At 32.3% G+C, this 16,898-nt stretch overlaps 2 long non-coding RNA genes across 2 annotated transcripts; one reads left to right on the top strand and one right to left on the bottom strand.

The window, feature by feature from the left end:
- Nucleotides 1-7,511: 7,511 nt before the first annotated feature.
- On the top strand, nucleotides 7,512-9,283 carry LOC126758093 (uncharacterized). The gene is made up of 2 exons (XR_007666818.1): nucleotides 7,512-7,611; nucleotides 7,723-9,283. It is a non-coding gene; the product is annotated as an uncharacterized LOC126758093 (long non-coding RNA).
- LOC126758094 (uncharacterized) lies at nucleotides 7,537-7,847 on the bottom strand. The gene is made up of 2 exons (XR_007666819.1): nucleotides 7,751-7,847; nucleotides 7,537-7,639 (listed from the first exon to the last, which is right to left on the bottom strand). It is a non-coding gene; the product is annotated as an uncharacterized LOC126758094 (long non-coding RNA).
- Nucleotides 9,284-16,898: the final 7,615 nt, after the last annotated feature.

Raw genomic sequence — 16,898 nt, 5'->3', positions numbered from 1 at the left:
TATATAAATATCCTCAATTTATATTCAGTGAAGGATTCAGAATCCCAACAGCTTCTCCCAAAGGATTTAGTAATTTTTGTGGGGCTATGCCATTACAAATAAGACGAGCGGACTTGAGGCTGCATGTGTATATCTGGTTAATACCTTAGTTGTCACTGAGTGCAAGCTGGTTATAATATTCAATGAAAAATTGAAACGAGGTATTTACAGGAGCTCTTCGTCTGCAACTGGAGTTATAGCAGAACTTTCTGGGAAAATATGTTGTTGTTGTTGTAGTAGCGGCAGAAAACTTTCCTGTTGTAAATTTGAGTAATAGTGCCGAGTTCGCGCGTAAACATGCGGTTGCTATTGATTACTTATACCCGAATGTCATGGGAATGGAGTGAATATCGTCGAGAGGGTTTGAGGAAGTCACGTTTAATGTTCGTGGGTGTTGATATTGCCTCATTGTGTACTTTTAAATATTTTGTTTGCAGAATTTAATATATAAACTTAAATTATGTATTTTTATTTTTTTTTTTTAATTTCTTATGAGTTTAAAAAATTGTTTGACCTTTTTATTTTATTGATTTAAGTAGCTGAATAAACATTTTAATTTATTTACTGATCCGCATGCCAAACTACCACCTTTTTGGCAAAATATTGAGCTTTACCTACCAGATCTTACCAGATAAAACCCAGTTATAGCCAAAATTTAATTTCCTTATGAGTATTTTCTATTTTTATAGAGTTTTTTCCTTCGCCTGTAAACTTATGCAAAGTCATATTATGTAATTTTGTAATTTAGCTGCTGATATCTATGGTATGTTTACATAAGGCGTTTATATAAAAATGTTAGTAGCTATGCCTGGGTGCGCTTGTGATGCAACTTAAGGAATCGTAGTCATTTAAAATTTAGTAGTACGAGTAGTTAGTAGCCAAGAGTTAAATTAAAGGTAAAAGTACATTATTACATATACATATATGTACATATGTAGGTGCTTAGGTAAATATACATACATATATCATAGTCAGCCAATGTTATTATGTAATTGGTGTGGAAGAAGAGGAAGGCCAAAGCAACCAATTATATATATTCGATTTTTTTTATTTTTTTTTAATTAATTAATAATTTTAATTTTTTTCAATGACTTATTTTAATTTTTTTAATTAATTTTTTTTATTTAAATTTTTGTTTTTAATTTTTATATGGGAAAAGATATTTTTTTTTGATTTTTATATATAATTTTTTTAATAATATTTTTTATTATTTTTTTAATGAATTTTTTTTTAACTTAAATTTTTTTATATATTTTTTATATTATTCTTTTTAATTATATTTCTTTTATATTTTTTTTTAATAATATTTCTTTTATATTTTTTTTTAATATCTTTTATTTTTATAAATACTTCTTTTGTTGTTTTTTTTACTTTTTCTCTAAAAATTTTACCCCTCAACTGAATAATTTCTACAAAAATAAATACACATACACCACGAATTCATGCACACATATACACACATACATACACACATATAAATAAAATTATATGAATTCGATCTTATAATAAAATACTGTGATACTAAATTTTACTAGTACTTCCAGCATAGCTGCATTTTATCCATTCTAAAATATTCTAAAAGCTTACATTAATGGTAATATTGAATATTGACATGCATCGACGCATTGGCGCATAAGAAACATAAAGTAAAGTTAAAAGTAAAACAAAAAAGTTAAAAAATTAGTATAACGGTAACCAAGTAAGAGCGATACAATGTATTGACTGGCGAACGGGTAGGTGAGTTATTGGTCTTGCAAAATGTGTGTCGACATAACGTAACGTAACATAACGTAAAGTAACGTAACGTAAAAAAGCGTAACGCAAAGTAAAGTAACGTAACGTAACTTAACTTAACATGGCGTAACTTAACGTAACGTAAAGATTTAGTAGCAGCGTTTAAGCAATTGTTGAATTAGGCAAACGAAGTAAAACGTAAAAGAGATTTAACAAATTAATTAATTAATTATTACTACAACTTAGGCATTAACTCAACCCTTCCACTACAAACAAAAACAAAAAAATAAACAAAAAGAAAAACAACAAATGAAAATTTATTAAAAGTATATGCAAAAAGTAATGAAGAAATCTAAAATGCTAGACAAGAAAGTCAGAATTATGGCAATTAAAAACAAATTTTTAACTGTAATTAGCGAGCAGCTGGCGAGAGTCACTCTAAAACTCAGTTAAAATACTTGAAAGCAAAGGCAAAACAGTCAAAAATGGAAAGAAAATATTTTTAGCTAAATCAAAGAACACACACACACACCATCATATGAATATATATACATACATACTTATATATGTAAAGAGTTTGAAAACGCATCATTTCAAAGGCTCATTTAGTAATACCTCACGGTCACACACACACACATACATAAAATATAATAAAATGTTAATAGTAAGCAGCAGTCAAAAGTTTTTAGTAAATACAAACATACAAACTTACACATACATACATACACTATGTTATGAAAACTAAACCAACAACAACAATACACAGTAGTATACGTTGAAGTTATGACGAACGCAAAATGGTACAAAACACATACTCACATACAAAGTAATCAACAGCGCTCCATTAAACAAAATGTCATATAAACAAAAAATAATAAAACAAAATTAAAAATATGGCAATGTGTTAAATGTATGGTGCTTATAATAAAAATTATTATTATATTTTTTTTTTTTTTGCTGGAAGAAGTGGCAAAAAACAGTTTACACTCTTGTTAAGGCTGTGTTCACACTGCAATTTAAATTGCTTTATTTATCCCAAATGAAGTTAGTGCCAATAATTTTTAAATCACTGTATTTTGGAAAGTTATTTCAGTAAAAAAATTTTAACATTTTTGAAAAAAAAATTAAAAGTTTTTATTTGACTTGACAAAAAAAATATAATTTTTGAAAAAAAAAAATATTGAAAACAGATTAATTAAACTTTTTGAATAAGTTTTAATTTTGAAAAAAAAAAATTAATTGAAATTTTTTTGTTAAACTATAAATTTGATTTAAAAAAAAATCGCAATAATTAAAAAAAATTTTTTTCTGAAACAAAAATTTTTAAATAACTAATATTTTTAAAAATATTGAAAAAAATTAATTGTTTATAATTTTTTTTTTTGAAACAGAATACTATGAAAAAAATGTAAACAAGTTTTTTAAATAAGTTTTGAAAAAAAATGTTTAAATAACTTTAATAAAAAAGTACTTAATAAATAATTTTTATTCCAAAAGCTTATTGAAATAATTTCTGAAAAAATTAAAATACTTTCAATTAATTAAAAAAAATTTAAATATAAAATTTCGTTTAAAAAAAACATTTAAAATAATTCCTGATAAAATGACTTAAAAAATATATTTTTCAAAACATTTTTGAAAATAATAATTTTAAAAATATTTTGAAAAAAACATACATGTGTATACATACATATATTTAACTAAACGAGTTGAAGAAACTAAACTTTTAAATAGGATTTTAAATAAAGCAATATTTTAAATAAGTTTTATTTTCAAAAACTTTTAAAAACAAATTTTTTCACTAATTTGTAAAAAAATAAAAAAAAAATTATACTTATGAAAAAGTTCGAAAAATATATGTATATTTTTTGTGAAAGAAATGTTTTTGGTTTAGGTTTTGAAAAAAAAATTATTTTAAATAAGATTTTGAAAAAAGAAAAAATTCTGTACAACTAGAACTACTTTTATGTTATTGGAAAAAGTTTAAAAAACATATTTTTCAAAACAATTGTGAAGAAATAAAAATTATGAAAATGTTTTTGAAAAAAAAAATATTTTTTTGAAAGTGTTGAAAAATACGATATACATATTTTTAAACCATTTTGTGAAAAATTAAGTTATTTGAAAAAGTTGAAAAAATATATATTTTACTAAATCATTTTGTGAAAGAAAATTTTGGATTAAGTTTTGGAAAATATTTATTTATTTATTTATAAATGTGAAAAAAAATAATACAATTATTTTTTTACACAAAAAAAAAAGGAGCACTGGCTGCCATGACCTTCGGCTCGCTGGTGGATCTATTTGGAAAATATATTGTTAATAAGGTTTTGAAAAAAAAATATTTTAAATAATTTCTGAATGAAAACATTTTTAATTTTTTCGAAAAATTTGCAAAGATGTACCTTTTTAAATAATGTTTATAAACGAAAATTTTAAATAAGGTTTGAAAAAAAAAATTATTTTAAATACATATGTATGTATGTATGTTAAAAAAAACAATTTTTTTAAATTATTTCTGAAAACAAAAAACATTTAAGTAATTAAAAAAATATTTTTTAAATCATTTTGTAAAAAAAAATAAAATAGTTTTTGGAAAAAAAATGATTTTAAATTATTACTAAAAATACTTTTAAGTAATAATAATAATTAAAAATTTTGGGATTATGTTTTGGAACATTTTTTTTAAAGAATTTCTGGATAAAAACACTTTTAAGTTTTTTCGAAAATTTTTTAAAAATATACATGTTCAAAACATTTGTTAAAATACAAACTCTAAATAAGGTTTTGCAAAAAATATTTTTTAGATCTTTTTGTCAAAAAAAATTTTTTTAATGAGTTTTCGAAAAAATTGATTTTTACTGAAAAAATTTAAACATAAATAAAAAAAATTTTAGTTTCTAATAACGCTGAATTTATAATGAAAATTTTATTTTTACTCAGCCTTACACAAGAAGTTAATCCGCTGATTTTTCAGTATATTTATAATTTTATTAATTTTTTTGCGGGAAAATTTATCAACTTCACAAACTTATGCCATAAAATTAACACTGCGCCATATTTTTGAGAAATACATAAAAACAAAGAAAGACAAAACACAAACAAAAATAATTAACAACAGTAACAAAAGCTTTCAAATTAAAATGTATAATAAATTTTAATTAAAGTATATAGAAATATTTTACTTAAGTAAAAACAAAAATAAAGTAAAAACTCAAACACTTCAAATGTAAAAAGTGCGTCTTTTTCCCCAAAAAACAAAAACAAAAATTAAACTCAAAAGTCTAACCAAAAACAGCAACAAAAACGAACAATGTATTAATTATGTATGTATGTATAAAAATTAATTATAATTATTTATAAAACAGCTTACACACAATTAAAAGAATTATATAAAAAAGCAAAAGCAACAACACACAAACAACAGTACACAGCTGCATAGAAATATATAAACAACAACAATAACAGCAATACACAGCATAGAATTAAAAATAAAATTATAAATAGAAAATATAAAATACAAAATAAAAAATAAAAAAAATATAATTAAATAACGGGTTTTCCAACATAAACCGCAGCCATTTAAAGCAGTAACTAATAACGGCAAAACAAGTAGGCGTAATTTTAAGATTTCTAAAAGAATTTCTAATTGCAAATGAGTTGTTTTCATTGGGAGAAGCAAAAGTAAAAACAAAAACCGAAAATTGCAAATCAGCTGAGCGTCAATAGAAGCGCGCTCTTTTGTGAGAGCGACCGACGTGCGACTCATTTGTAATGCTCCCTCGTTTTTTCAATTAATTAACCAAATACAAACAAATACCAAAAGCTGAAGAATATGTAGACATGATTTGTAACCGATTTCAAACGAATACAGTAAGGCACACACACAAATAGAAGCTTATTAATTAGTAAAAGAAAATAAAATTAATATATTTGAGCATAACTCGAAACTAAAGTATTTAAGTAAACACCGTAATAAAGTCACTTCTTAAAACAAAGAACATTTAATTACTCAATATTAAAGCATTTCCATACGCCTTTGCAACTAACCGAAACTTTAATTAGAACTTTAACTAGAACTTACTAAACAAAAACAACTTTCATAAATAACTATATTTAAAGAAAATACCAAAAAACTAAAGAACAAAATGCTAAATGAAGCTTCTTTTAGCTTACACGAGACACCAAAGCTGTACATTACACGTTAATTTCCCTTTTGAGCTTTTGCGCGCCTAAAAGTAGACTATAGATGGGAAATTTACTGCAGCCATAAGCAGACTACTATGAATTTTGAAAAAAACCTTCAAGAAGAAGAACGAAAACATAACCATTTTCTTATATATTCTTCAATATTCGAAATCTCTGCCTAGTAAGCGAAAAAGCTTTGTGCTCTTTGATTTTTTAAACACTCTCGAGCTCTCAGCAAATTTTGTGCAACCAAGACTCACCAATTTATGGTAACGATTGTAAAGTTATGCTATGAAATTATTAACACAGACATTTTCAAAGCTCGTATTGTTAAAGCTATTACTAATAAGCTTTTATTTCCGTTTAGAAAAAGACTCACACAGCGCTTTTCAAAGCTCGGCTTTAAAAGCCATTTTAAAGGAGCTTTTATTTCTGTTTAGAAAAGGACTTACACAGAATTTTCAAAGCTCGGCTTGAAAAAGCTATTTCTAAGGAGCTTTTATTTCCATTCACACTTTTATCTTCCATTTTGTAATTTTTGAGTAAAGCTTTGGCTCATTTTGAAAATACTATTTACTGAACTTTCAACTTGGCAAACTAGTGAAAGCTCTATGTACATCTTCAGAACAGTTTACGCAGACTTCATGGACTTTCGAATATAACTTACAACATTAATAAGCCGAAATATGACAAATTTTAAAATTCTCGTACGTACGGTGAAAGCTCTGAAAACGAAATATTGCTGTAAGAAATGTTTAAGTTTCATGCAACTATAAATATTGATTGAAAATGTTAAAAATTGTGAATTTATTGATTTTAAAAAATATTTGAGCGGTTTTGGAAAATTTTTTGAAGTTTTTATATTTCATAACTTTCGTATAATGTTCGATTTTTTAGAGCTTTTATACTTGTTGATGACATAAAATTCTAGATAGTAACAATTTTAAGTTTTTGATTTTAAAAAATATTTGAGCGATTTTCGAAATTGATTAATCATCGTATATCTTCGAAGTTTTTAGAGCTTTCATACTTTTTGATGACATAGCGTTGGTAGATGCTAAATCTTTGATTTTAAAAAATATTTGGGTTCGGTTATCGAAATTTTGTAGAGTTTGTAGATTACATAACCTCCGAAAAAATTTCGAAATTTTTAGAGCTTTTGAACTTATTGATAATATAAAATTGGTAAGTCGGTGCCGGTTTATGAGTAATTTCGAAAATTCGAACTTATTAATGACTGAGCTTTCCTTGCGTTTTTGCGCCACTTAATGAAAGTCTGTGAAGGTTTGTGAGTAACTTCGAAAATATTAAAAAAACAAAATGATGTCAGGGTTGATATGACCGCAGCAATTTATTTACTTCTCTATAAAAATTTAAAATTTATTGATTTAAAAAAAATATTTGAGTGGTTTTTGAAACATTTTAGAGTTTTTAGATTGCATAACATTCGTATAGCTTCGAAATTTTTAGAGCTCTCATACTTTTTGAAGCAATGAAATTCATAGGACTGATTAATGACTGAACATTCATTGCTTTTTTGCGCCACTTAATGAAAGTCGATGAAAGTTTTTGAGAAACTTCGAAAATTCGAACTTATTAATGACTGAACATTCATTGCTTTTTTGCGCCACTTAATGAAAGTCGGTGAAGGTTTGTGAGTATCTTCGAAAATTCGAACCTTTTAATAACGTCGAAAATTCGAACTTATTAGAGACTGAACATTGATTGCTTTTTTGCGCCACTTAATGAAAGTCGGTGAAGGTTTGTGAGTGTCTTCGAAAATTCGAACCTTTTAATAACTTCGAAAATTCGAACTTATTAATGACTGAACATTCATTGCTTTTTTGCGCCACTTAATGAAAGTCTGTGAAGATTTGTGAGCAACTTCGAAAATTTTTACAAATTGTCGTAATGCTTAACTTCGAAAATAGTCCAAAATTATACCGCAGCAAATTATTGTCGTTTCTCTGTAGTCTACTTTTAGGACGCAGCTTTCATTACAACAACACACAAAACATTCATTAATAAAAATATTCGAAAATAAATAATAAGCCAAAAACTCAACTGTAGATTTTATTAAAAAAAAAAAAAACAAAAATAATTAACAAAAATAACAAATTTGTAACTTTTAAAGAAATTAGCAATTTTGAACGAAAGCACTTGGCCTCTTGCTTTTCCTACGCTCTCGCTCTCTCTCACTCTTTAAATTTCTACCCGCTTACTCATTTTTACGGCGCTCTTTCAACTACTTTGCTCTGTCAACTGTCTAGTAAGACGTTAAAATATTATACAAAATTAATAATAATATTAATTACAACAACAATAATTATAATAACAACAAAAATAATAATATAAAAAAAATTATCATAATTCCGTAGAAACGCGTTGCTTCTTTTCGAACACTAAAAATTAGTTTAAAAAATTAGTACCAAAAACTTAAAAAAAAATTAATTAAAAACTAAAGTAATTTTAGTTTTGAAAAAAATTATATACATATACATACATATGTATTTATATTAAAAAAAACTGTATTTTGAATACACAAAAACGATTACCAATACATATACATACATACTTATATTTCAAATAGTATTTCCAGAAAGCGTTTCGGCGCGTTTTCCTGTAACTAATTAATTACAGTTATCGATTTCAATAACTTAAACTCAAATTAAATAAATATAATTACAATACAAATATACATATATACACACACACATATGTACATATAAAGTTGGCGTATGTATGTGTAGACCTCTTCTATTCTTATGTACCACAGATATTTAACGGTATTTGCCACTATGTGTGTGCAAATGATGCATATGAAGAACACACAGGCAAACAAATGTATACCAACACAACAACAACAATAAAAACAAAAAAGTTTAATATTGCGAATTATACAAAACATACATACGTAAAAGAACGAATATATATACACATATATATATATACAATATATATAAATATAAATAAATAAATAGAAAAGTATGTATGTATGTAAGCGCAAGAGCTACACATACCCTTATGTATATGCATATATTTAATTAATACAATACAAAGTAATGATTACAAGTAGTGATTACTATGGGTGAATGCGCATGCGCACGTTTTAACTGACGCAATGAGCAGCAAAAGAAGTATAAGTACTGTATAACAACAAGAACAACAACAGCGACAAAATGTAATGACAGCAAAACGCGGTGAAATCAATAACCATTACACAATTACAATTACAGTTACTCAAAATTAAGCATTATTTATTAATTAGAACTTTTAATTAATTGAACAAATAAACAATGAAGATTTTGAACTAAGAAACAAATGGCGGATTTTTAATAAACATGAAAAGAATTGGGACTCGAGTGATATTCTATGTAGTAGTGTTGTCACATCAGGGGTCTTTTCTAAGACTTGGCGCATGATGAAAATGTGGTCAGTTTTTGATTTTCCATTCCTGAAGCACAATACGCTTGATAAGACTTATAAGCGATGTTGAGGATTGGGCAGAGCACACTTAAATTTCAGTCTCGGGTATGTTTTCCACCGACCATATTTTACAAAGAAGTTGATGCATGCTCCTTATCGGTTCTTCCCCGCCGTGTTTGAACAGTTCGGCCCACAATCCATCGGCCCCGCCGCTTTGTTGTTCTTCAGACGGGTAATTGCTATTTGAACTTCTTCATGGTCGGGTAATGGAACGTTCGCTCTATCGTCATCGATTGGTGAATCGGATTCTTCATTTTCTGGCGTTATGCTTCCACTGCCAGTCAGCAGGTAGGGAGTTTTCTCTTCGCGACGACACGGCACTGCTCGTCGTACCAGCTGTTCTTTTGTATTTTCCGAAAACCAGTGGTTTCGTTTGCACTGAACGTAAGGAGCTTGAAAAGCTGTCCCACAGTTCCCCTATACTGAGTTGCTGATGAGTTCTCTCTCGTTCGGCTGTTTGTTGTGAGTGCAGCTACTAGGCGTCGAGCCTTTCATGTGTTGCACGTGACGTGCTTTTTTTGCTGCACAGAGGCGGGGGCGTATGTTGGATGCAAAAAAATAGTGGTCCTAGTCGATATTAGGACCACGGAGCGTACATATGTCTAAAACACTGCAACACCGATGCGGAGAAAGCCAGGTAGCTTAATGAATTTTCCTATGCAAGAATCTGGTACTACAGATAACCATATTTCGGGCCACGGCGAAGTCGATAAGGCTCAACTCATTTGGGAATGTTTTATCATGGAGGCTGAATTTACCGACCGCTGTGCCATTTTTAATGCGTTTGCAGTGGTCGTCATCAAAAGGAGGTCTCTCATCAGAGCCTGTTTTCTTCTTTTCAATGTGGTTGTTTTTTACGCGGCGATTCCCAAGCCAGCGCTCAACCCAAACGGATGTTGATTGTCTACCTAGAGGATACTTGGTCTAAGACCGGAAATCGTGAGCTGTTTGAGCCATATGTAAAAGAATCGTTTCAGGCCACTCTTTTCAAATTTAAATTTTCTAATAGTTGCCGTTACTTTCCACAATTCTGAGACAAAAAAAAAATAACATCCACGAACGGAAAATCACGCGGTATATCGACTTGTAGCGACACCTAGATGTGGAATATTTAAAGTATATGAACATACGACAGTTTGAAAGCTATTATGATATGTCGATTTATTTACCTTGGCTTTAAAATGTTAGACTAAAAATTATATTAGAATAACAAAACAATACCTATAATTTCATTTGTTCATTTGAAATATTGTTAAAAAAGTAATTTTGATAAAGACAAATTAATTTAAAAAATTAAATTGAAGTTTCTTTTGAGGAAAAAAAAATGGCGAACTTCCAAAAAAAAAATGACGATTTTACTTAAAAAACCGATTATTTTATATAATTGATCGTGTTAAATTTTTTTCGTGTATTTTTTCGAAAAGTTCATTCAAAAAAAAAATTTTTTTTTAAAAAAAGGTCCCCAAAAGTCAATTTCTACAAAAGTTATGGCTATTTGAAAATAAAAAAGCCATTTTTTTTTTTGAAAAATTCATAACTTTTTTGAAGTTGGACAAAAAATTTTGAAAAAATTCTCAAAAATGTTTTTCAAAGGGTAGAAAAGGATGGATAAGTTTCAGCAAAATCTAAAGGGGGTCAGGTTCAAAAGTGGTCGATTTGGTATGGAATACCCCACATAGAAACTGTAGCCCAACCAGAGCATTGAAAGTGACTAAACAACTTGAATACTCGACCTCTTCAGTGATTAATAAGCTCAGCTATCTTTCCGCTACAACCGCCATATATGTAACATATATTATTTACCACCTTCAGGCGCCAGATATACGATTTAGTCAGTGTATCGACTTAATTCCCACAATTATGGCATAAAGTTTCAATGTTTTATTCTCAAGATGATACAGTAGTATTACGGGGTGAAGAAGAAACTCATAGCAACTTTAACAGAAATCTGTGGTAGCGCTTTTGGTGATTTATCAGATAATTGGCTTGCACGGCCAGAAATTATTTCAAATAAATTAAAAATGGAGAGCACCATAAACCGCATCAGCTATGGCGCTCAATGCCTTGCTGCATATAGTACCGGTGAACATAGCCGGAAGGTGTATGACCGCGAGAGTTGCTCTCAGACTCAGAGAAGCTGGGTAATTAGTCTATAAACCTCGTACACTTCGATTTCATTCCAAAATACGTGGACTCCCAGGACGCCGTGTATTGTCCTGGCTATCGTTTCTCTGCTCACTTAACTTCGAGGGAGCTAGGGAAGAGAAGGACACGCTGGAGAAGGGGGGCCACTTTCTACAGATGGATCAAAGCTTGCGGTTGGTGGATGAGGAACTAACTATCAACTCCAGTTTCGGACTACCTGATCACAGCATGAACGGCCGGGAATGAAAGAATGACAACTATGAAATCTTGTGCGTCCTTAAGAGATAGTTTGAATCAAATACCACCAAAATAGTGTCCGTGTACGGGTAATTGCTATTCGAACTTCTGAATGGTCGGGCAATGGAACGTCTGCTCCATCGTAATCACGTAAGCAGTGTCTACGCCAGTAAAGAAGAAGAAGAAGTGCCCGTGTCCGTTCATAGGAACGTATTTATGTCCGGTTATAGGAATTGCTTTTGTATGGAAATAATAATGAGAATGTTGTGTTCACGAAATTTGTCCGGCTATGAGGACTGTTCGCAAAGGTGAAATTCACTGTATTTACAAATTCTATAATTTATCTCTTTTTTTTAGGAGTACAACAACCATTGTTTCCGATAATGGAATTTAAAAATTTTTGAGTGATATTTTGATTTTTTTACTAAAAAATCTTGCTCTCCTTCAAAAGACACGCCTTAACCTCATCATATGTTAGTTTCTGATTAATTAGCCCGGATACGCTGGCGTCACGCTTAGAGTTGCGTAACCCTAGCTTAAGTCTAAAGAATACTTACTTAGATATTCGATCTTCAAGACGCTGCTCAAAAGTGAGACGCGTGCGCTGCGTCGTCTTGCTGACGCCTTCGACTTTGTCGCGCCTCTCTTAATTACTGTGTCATTATCAAAAACACGTGGTGCAATTATATGAAATACACACACACACACGGAGATGCTCATAATAAACGGCACACTGTTGCACATAAATCTAGAAATTATGAAAATGAAAATTAGTTTTCCACGCATCGGCGACAAACACAATTGAGCGGCACCGCAGCGACAGCGACAAACAAACCGAGCGCCCGAGCCAAAGCCCGCAGCCACCTTTCTGCTCCCTTCCAGTTGTTGAAATTGCACCTACGCGTGATAATTTAGAGCAGATTGTCGCCGTGGCGTTTAAATTTAGTTGCACGATCGTTTTGTGGCAATGTCGGCGTCGGGGGAATCAGCTACTAGCTCGGAGCGCTGAGCGTGTGTGGACGCGTGCGTTTGCCAGCCGAGCATTTGCTTTCAATTACGCACTTCAGCTGTGATGATTTATTTTTGGTTCCCGTCAGCCAAAATGTCAACCGAACGGAAGACACAAGCGATGCTAAGGTAGACGAGAGTCGACTCAGCTGACGAGTCGCTTCTACGTTGTTGGTGGAGAGGTGCCATTGTGAGCAGGCGGTGACGGCGACATAAGCGGGGGGATACGATTCAAATGAACGGGGTGTACTCAATCATAATTATGTGATTTGTTAGAGCGCTATTTGTGCTTGAGAGACTGGCAGGAAAGCTATGCCGAAAGTATCTTAGGAATGCTATAAGTTTTTTAATTTCGGCAGGGAAAAATTTAGGTCTTCCGCGAGGAAATATAATTTATCGATGTTAAAAAAATATTATTTGGTAAGTGGAGCTTCCATTTGATACTTCAAGACCAGGGAATATCATATCGAAGACTTTAGGCGCATATGTACAGCTATGCCAAATTTGGAACTCGACGGAAGCATCCTTTCAAACAAGAATCAGACTATTTAAATCCAACAATGTCCTTGTACTGCGGACATCTTGTACGGATGAAACCTGGCTGGCAACCAACTACAATACTGTAAAGATTCAGAGCTTTGTTAACACATGCCGAGGGCCTATCGGCAAGGTGTGGTGGCCTGATGTCATCAGCAATGACGCCTTTTATAAAAATGCTTTTTGGAACCATGGCTATATAAAATTCGAAAAAACAGATGGAGAGCTCAAATTCTGTGAAAAGTTTGCTGACAAGCTTTGGCTTAGAACCATCAAGAAAGTCATAAGAGAGGCTTACAGAAAGAAATCGATTTGAATTTAGGAAAAATCGGTGAATACCGTTTGAATAAAGGTATGTATGAAGGTAGCATCTTCAGGTTCCAAAAAACGGTTACTTTGAACACCTTTACTTCGGGAAATACCACCAAATCTAGGAGTTCGTAGTTCATAGCCTGATTTGATAAATTTGTCCATGGAGACAATAGAGTTGTGAGTCTGTGCGTTCCCATGAAAGAAGAGAAATACTTTTATTGCCAAATGGGATCCAGTTACCGGTATGCCCTCTTCCCAGTAGGCGATACTGATCACCACTTGTGATTCCCAGACAAACTTTTTGCCCAATATGACTGTCTTCGTTTTTTAGAAATAGGCCCGGGTCGGGTGAATCCGCTATTTCGACTGTTTCTTGGTCTCTGGTGTGTGCCAGTGAATCCATATTTCAATGATGGTTACGAAATGGCGTAGACACTTCTTCGGATAATGCTTAAATAGCGTCGAACATTGCAGGGTTTGTTATTTGGAGGGAGCAAACGCGGCATCCGGCTTTCTCATGACCAATATTTCAGGCAGGATCCAACTAAAAAAGTATTTTCAGCTGTCTAGTGCCTCAGCGATATCGACATCGTGGACTATGCTTCGCAGTAATCTTTTCGGGGCACTTGAAACTCGTTAAAACAATTTTTGACCAATTAAGATCGCCATCGAAAGATATAGTCATCGCGTTCCAAGCGTTCTTTGGTTTTCCTCCGCAATTTCTCTTAAAAAAACGAGCATGGAATCACCGATCAATATTAGGTTAAATAAGGAAATCGATCCTAAGAGATATCACTTTTACAGCTTAGAACGCTGCTTCGTTGTGGTACGTAGCATATAAATTCCTAAAAAATCTGGATCACAAGGGGGGGGGGGTCTCAAGCTGTTTTCTTCTTTTCATTGGTAGTGGCTTTTACATGGCGGATCCCAAATCCAACGCACAACCCTAGGGAGGGCCTTCCCACTTCAGCTCGCCTTTAAACGGATGTTTTTTGGCTACTCAGAGGATACTTGGCCTAAGATCGGAAGTCGTGAGCTGTTTGAGCCATATGTAAAAGAGTCATTTCTGACCACTCCCATGTGAATGGCGCTCAGGCAACTTTCCTCACTTTCGTGATTTTTAACACAAATTTATTGAGTCGGCTGATATCAGTTTCGACTATAACTTGCGGTTCGCCGAAGGTAAGATTATCGAGGAGTTTAAGCCTCAGTTTTGCAACGGTTGGACAGTGGAGGAGAAAGACCTCACCCTCCTCCATATAAATTTGACAACTGGCGTCCTTTGGGGATGTTAAGATTTACCGCATGAATATCAATTGGACAGTGTTCAGTACGAGCTCCTACACATTAAGGCAAGATTAAAATTTCGCAGGGAAAGTTTTTCAGTATATCTGTGTATAGTTAGATGAGCTGGCCGTGAACCAGCGCCTGCTAGTACACGCGGGCTCCATTGGCCAGTGCTGGAACGCAATACGCCAAAAGAGATCCAACTCAATCCCATTCCGTTGTGAGTGGGCAAAGGTGCTCCTCTGTCTGGTTCATCAGCTTTGCAGTTGCCAGCGATTCACGGACTCGAAGCTTCCACATGCGGTAAAACAATTTTATTGGTCCGATCCGATTGAAATTTTGTAAGTAGCCAGAAGATGTATTACACAAGCGATAGTCTCGTCGACGGTGAAGGAGCTTAACGGATCACCCACGTACATACATACTTATGTACATATATACAGGAAAATTTTTCAAACCCTTCCCTACTGGGTGCCATATTTTCCAAATAAAATACGTACTTACACTTTTAATTTTAGTATCAATCAGCCGAAGGAGTCAAAAAGCGCCGAGCGACAAACTAATTAAATCACATACACAACCACTCACTCAAACACATACACATATACAGCTTCGTAGCTACGCAAATTGACGAATTATCAGTCGGAAGATGAGAGAAAATTATGACATTCGGATTTTTATTTGCCGTTCATCAAAATGATTTACACGATTTTTAATTGCTTGACGTGTGTGTGAGCGACTCGACTCGAATGATGCTGCCATATAAATGCATACATATGTATGTACGCACAAACACATAGAACTGCCTTTAAATAGACATATTTAGGAGCAAAAGCTGGGAAGTGGGAGCATCATATGTTGAAAAATTGGGAAGTGACGCCTCTTAGACTAATTAAAAGCGGCGAACATACACACAGACACATGTTACTGCAACTGTGGAAGATCGCTGTGCAGAAAGGGGTGAACGACAGCGGCCTGCAGCCATCGATTGTCTTGAATCAAGCGGCTTGAGGTGCCACCATTTGAAGTTTATGACATTTTCGGAGTGATTTCTGTATATACATACATACTTACATATATACATACAACAACATTACAACAAATGAAAGTGTTCCGCCTGTTGCTTTTCACCTTTTTCTACTTTTTTCTCCACATAATTTCGATTGAAGCTCCCTAAAATGCGTCTCTGTGGTTGTTATTGGGTTTTTCGGTTGTGCGCTTCTCTGATGGATGCGAGACGCCTGTCGCTACTTGACGACGCTTACATGTGCACACACATACATACACATATATTGCATATAGGAGTGCCCCCGATAAATGCCATGACAAGCCTATTAAGTAAAGGGGTACATAAAAGCTATGTTTTCGGATGATTTATGCCAGAGTGTGGGTGCTGCGGGGTGAATATGTTAAGTGTTGAAAATATGACAGCCAATTTGTTTTCAGCATTTTGCTACTTGAAAGCAGAAACTCAAGATGCTTTTTATGTTTTAGACGCAATTATGCCCAGCCATATTAGATTATATGTGTCTGTGTGTGTGTGTGGGTGCTTGTGCGTAAATTTTCGGGGCCTGGGAAGAAATACAGCTAACAAATGGCGTTTTGTGACGTCCCTCAGTGCCTCAAAGTGTTGTCGGTGATTTAAATATGCCAACTGGTCGAGTTGTTAAACATTTATCTATATGTATGTGTACTCATTTATATGTGTGCATATGTATGTACATGTGTTGTATATTGGCCAGGTGTTGTGTGATTAAGGCGTAAGTATTTTTACAAGAAATTAAATATTCAGAAATACATATGTAATTGACATTTACCTCCTTGATTACATACATACATGTTTGGCGGAGCTTTTCCGCTCACTTTTGCTGTGCATCTGGATGTTATCTCTTAAGTGAAGGGTCTACCAAACAGCCGAAAGTTGT

This window comes from Bactrocera neohumeralis, chromosome 5, assembly GCF_024586455.1.
Source record: "Bactrocera neohumeralis isolate Rockhampton chromosome 5, APGP_CSIRO_Bneo_wtdbg2-racon-allhic-juicebox.fasta_v2, whole genome shotgun sequence".
Taxonomy (NCBI): domain Eukaryota; kingdom Metazoa; phylum Arthropoda; class Insecta; order Diptera; family Tephritidae; genus Bactrocera; species Bactrocera neohumeralis.
Note: the sequence above shows the minus strand (reverse complement) of the source record. Positions and strands in the feature narration are given on the sequence as shown.